The following is a 5,031-nucleotide window of genomic DNA, read 5'->3' on the forward strand; positions in this document are numbered from 1 at the left end:
CATCACTCGCACACACAAGCTTTTGGTCCATCTTCATCCTTTTTCTCAAACATTCTGCGGGATAACTATCCAAGTGGGTCTCCGACAAAACACCATATCAGGCGAACAACTATGATAAAATCTAACTCTCGGTTGACGATGCCGCCGGGGGACAACAAAACCCTGCAGTCTCGCAACCTCAAACTCCCATGAAGGAGTTGCTGATCCAGTCTGGCAATCTAGGCAATCCTTGGAAGTCATTATTTTACCTATTCTCTTCTCCTCTCTCTAACATTCTCCTTGGTAGTAAAACTTGTTGGAGTTTCCCGCCATCACCTCACCCAGATCCGGGGGTTCATATTCATACATCTAGTTGATCATCCTATTTTAAGTCAAGATCGCATCTAAGTGTATGGTGAAACCATTTTGTGTCATTGAGATATGGCTACCTTCTTACTTTTTTTGTGTGCTTTTAGGTGTGTTTGGGCCTCCGGTTCAGGGCACATCAGACTGGAGGTGAGTTGCTGTTAGTTAAAAGGAATGCAGGTCATGAGCATCTCACACACGAGAAATCAGGGCAATATTACCAACCAAGTAGCAGTACGATAGCATTGGCGAATACACACAACAGTCCAAGCTTTATATGCCAACATTACTAGGATAAAAGAGCTCACTCATCTATCTACGCCACGACACAAGTGGCAACTTGACGAGAGGTGCAGCTTATCAGTCGTCGAACAGGTTCATGAATCCCTCCTCAGCGTCAGATCCACTATCGGATTCCTCTTCTTTCTTCTCCTCCACAGTAGCAGCTCCAGCCTCGGCAGCACCACCACCAGACGGCGCGGCAGCAACAGCAAACTTGCTAGGGTCCTGCAATCCAACACAAACACAAAATTACACCATTACTTGTCTAGGCACTCGGTACGTATGAAATAGAGCAAGATGTTCACACATTCAAACCACACATGTAACACCGAGATCAGAACAAATAACAACAATTGTGAGGCATACATGATGCGTTTTAAAAACCAGCAAACATAACATTGGCATTTGAGCTAAGATTTCAAACAGGAAAACAGTAGTAACCAGAAATAGGAGGTCTACGTACCTTCAGGTACTCCTTGATCTGATCAGCATGGGGGAACGAGTAATCTGTCTCCATAGCGAGAGCAAGCACGTTCTTGTACCCATAGAGGAACATGTGCAGTGCAGCAGCCAAAGTTGGGTACGAGACCGCCAGGGACAGCGAGGCAACCATGGAGACACCACACGCAAACTTCTCCATCAAGTCTTCCTCGGTGAGGTCAAGAACCTCGGGGCTGAACCTTGGCAAGCAGGGCAGCCTCGGATGAGCCCACCTTGTCACCCTTCTTGATGAGGTCCACATGGGCGACGATCTCAACGCTTCCCTTGTTGATCTTGGTGGGGATGTTAAGCACCTGAATGAATACAAAAAGGACATCAGACCGGGGTGAGAACTTGTGCTTGCTTAACCGTCAGGAGAACACAGCGTGTGTGTTATCAGACAAGAGTTTTTACCTGGAAGAAAGAAGTTTGGGAGGGGTCCAGACCAGTGTTTCCAGGGGGAACCACCACATCAATAGGAGCAATCAGGCCAACACGAGCAGGGGCCCCAACCTATTGCATAACAAAAACAAGATCACAAGGATAATAAGATGGCTAAACAAGAAGTGTTCTAAACATTAGATGATCAATGGAAATATTCCCAGTAAGTTCACACAAAACCATGCTGCAGGGTACTTGGAAAAAAGAAAAGAAATGTACGGTACAACATTATGCTTAGACTGAAACTTCCATATCATTCCCCCAAATTAGAGTAGACACATTCCTAAAAAAGAAAAGTAGACACAATTCACTATTTGAAATTATTATCTCCCAACTCTACTGCACAATGTATTTATATCTACTGCACAAGGTTTAAATATATCAATGAAAGGATAAATCTATGCTCCACGACGACATGTAACACGAGAAACTACTGCACACAAATACAGGCAACATTCAGACAAATAAACACCAACTACCATGTTCATATTGTTACCAAACCAAACTGTATTTAACGCTTGTGCTACTTGAATGAATCATCAAAGACACAGGTTATCCCAACAGACAATCCGTTTTCCTACTGAAGAATCATCAAATTCATGCACCCCAGTGGCACTCCCATAATTGAAGCAAGATGCCAAATTAGTTAAATTCGCAGATGATATCTCAAACAGAAGAATAATAACTGCCACAGTGCAACACAATAAACAACTTGAGATCTCTGAACCCTTTTCAAAATAACCACACTAGTACAGCTCAGAAGCAGAATTATGCATGCAGAATTGCAACACACGAGATCTCTAACCCCATCCAGAATAACCACACTAGTAAACTGAGAAGCTTTGTCTGAATTAATTTCCCTCCCATAAATGAAGATCTGGAACCGCTTCCCAAATAATTACAGCATGATGGAGGTAAAAACATTCTTGTGCAATTTTGGCAGACACAAATTTATTACATCCATGCATGCAACCCAACAATCCTTTCCATAACTAGCAATTACACAATTAGCACACTGCAAAACCAACAATAACTTTATTGCATGATGTATCAATGCAGCAGCATTCGCAATACAAATTCAAAGGACAAATCTATGTGTGAGATGCATGACAAAAATTGCTTCAAACACTTTGCACCCGCACCTATAAAATCTTATATGTTCATTATATCAGACTATCAAAATGATGGCATGCACTCACCCATATGGTACATGACAACATGCAACACGAAATACTACTGCATGCACATATTGGAAAAATTTCAGACAAATACGCACAAGTTGCATCCCCAACAATCCGTTTTACTACTGAACCATCCTCAAATTCATGCAGGCATTTAAGCAAGATGCCTAACTGTAAACAGAAGAACTATGGCTACAGCATTTCAACACAATAACCAATTGAGATCTCTAACGCCTTCCATACAAACTAGCACAACTGAGAAGCAGAATTATGCCTACAGCATTGCAACACAATAACCAATTGATCTCAAACCCCTTCCATAATAACCACAAGTACAACAGATTCATACTAGAAAATATTTTTCCTGCCATAAATGATCTAGATCTGGAACTACTTCAAATAATTACAGCAAGATGAAGAAGCATGCTTGTGCAATTTCGGCAGACACATACAGTAATTATTACATTCGTGCAACCAAATAATCGTTTCCATAAACTAGCAACGACACAATTAGCACACTTCAAGCAGACAAAGTCGACAGCAATCAACACAAGCTCGCTCACAGAACAAGGGCAGTGGCACAACACAGACAGTACAACTGAGAAGCAGAATTTGTGCCTGCAGCATTGCAACACAATAACCACCTGATCTCAGACCCCTTCCATAATAACCACACAAGTACAACAGATTCATACTACTGAAACTAATTTTCCTGCCATAAATGATCTAGATCTGGAACTACTTCCAAATAATTATAGCAAGATGAAGAAGCATGCTTGTGCAATTTCGGCAGAAACATACAGTAATTATTACATCCATGCAACCAAATAATCGTTTCCATAACTAGCAAGCACGCAATTAGCACACTTCAACCAGACAAAGTCGGCAGCAATCAACACCAACTCGCTCGCAGAACAAGGGCAGTGGTACAGTAGTTAGTTTACCTTGTACTTGGCCACCTCCTCGCGCACCTCCTTGAGGTCACCCTTGGTGAAGATGAGGCCGACGTTCCCCTGCAACAAGCAGCACCAGAAGGACAAACAGGCGCACGCTTGAGAAAACGAACCCTCGACGACAAAACCAGACACGGAGTAGAAGATCCGGCAGGGGGGGAGGGGGAGGGGCCGGGCTTACTTGGAGGAGGGGTATGAGGGCCTTGATGTCGGCGTTGCCCGACCTCTCGGCGTGCGCCGCGATGCAGCGGCGGATGAGGGTGTTCTTCCCCATGAGCATGACCGACTCGCCGCGGATGCCCCTGCGGATCTCCGCGAGCTGGCTGGAGCCGACGTTGTCTGCCGACGCGACGAGCACCCTCGAGTACTCGTCGAGGAGCTGGCACAGCTTCTGGTCGTACGCGTGCTTCTTGTCCGTCTTGGACGGCTTCTTGATCGCCATCGCTGGCCGCGCGCGGGAGGCCCTAGCCCTAGCTTCGGTGGATCTGCGGCACGTGGTGGGGTGCGGGTGGCGAGTGGAGGAGGAAGAAAGAGGACGTCTTGAGGCAGCGCGGTGGAAGCAAGGGGGCGTCTATATAGGGAGGGAGGAGGCCTGGGACATGGGGGTTTTGTGGGGCGTGCGTTGCGGGGGTATTGTGGTCTTTCCACTCTGTAACGTTCTGGACTCTTCGTCTGCTCTGAAACGGGCCATATGGCCAGGTGGGCTTGGGCTGTACCCTCAGAAGGATTACGTCAGTCCGGCCCAAATACTCCGCATCGGGGGTTTTCCTCTGAAGTAGTGGATGTGAAAAAAAACATAACATGCCCGAAGTATTGGGAGAGGAATCTTGCCTCAAAAAAAAGAGGAAGAGGAATCTTCAGAACTTCCAAACACGTTCAAATATTTCAACGATCAAAGCATGTTCAGAAACCAGACACAATAAACACAATACTCAAAAGTGTATATTGGGATAAAAGAAAGTCGTGGTTCCGAACTGTAGAATTGTTATCAAGAAAAATACAAAAACCGGATGTGGACCTACGAGTATCTGGACAACCAGCTCAGTCTGCATCAGAGTAAGCTGTCAAGGAGGTGGGAGAGGATTTGTTGATATGAAGACCTAAGTCTAGTGTGCCTTTGAGATACCGAAGAATACGTTTGACATGATTGTAGTGTGGAATACGAGGATCATGCATGTATAAACAAGCTTGTTGAACAGCAAAAGAAATTTTAGGACGAGTGAGAGTGAGATACTGAAGTGCACCGGTAAGACTACGATAAAGAGAAGGATCAGAGAAAGGATCACCGTCGACAAAGAGTTTGGAACCTGTATCAACAGGGGTACGGGAAGTTTGCCAATCAAGTATAC

General features: G+C 44.9%; 1 pseudogene; it reads right to left on the bottom strand.

The window, feature by feature from the left end:
* Positions 1 to 705: 705 nt before the first annotated feature.
* On the bottom strand, positions 706 to 4,124 carry LOC119289009 (annotated as a pseudogene).
* Positions 4,125 to 5,031: the final 907 nt, after the last annotated feature.

This window comes from Triticum dicoccoides, chromosome 4A (genome assembly GCF_002162155.2).
Source record: "Triticum dicoccoides isolate Atlit2015 ecotype Zavitan chromosome 4A, WEW_v2.0, whole genome shotgun sequence".
Classification (NCBI taxonomy): domain Eukaryota; kingdom Viridiplantae; phylum Streptophyta; class Magnoliopsida; order Poales; family Poaceae; genus Triticum; species Triticum dicoccoides.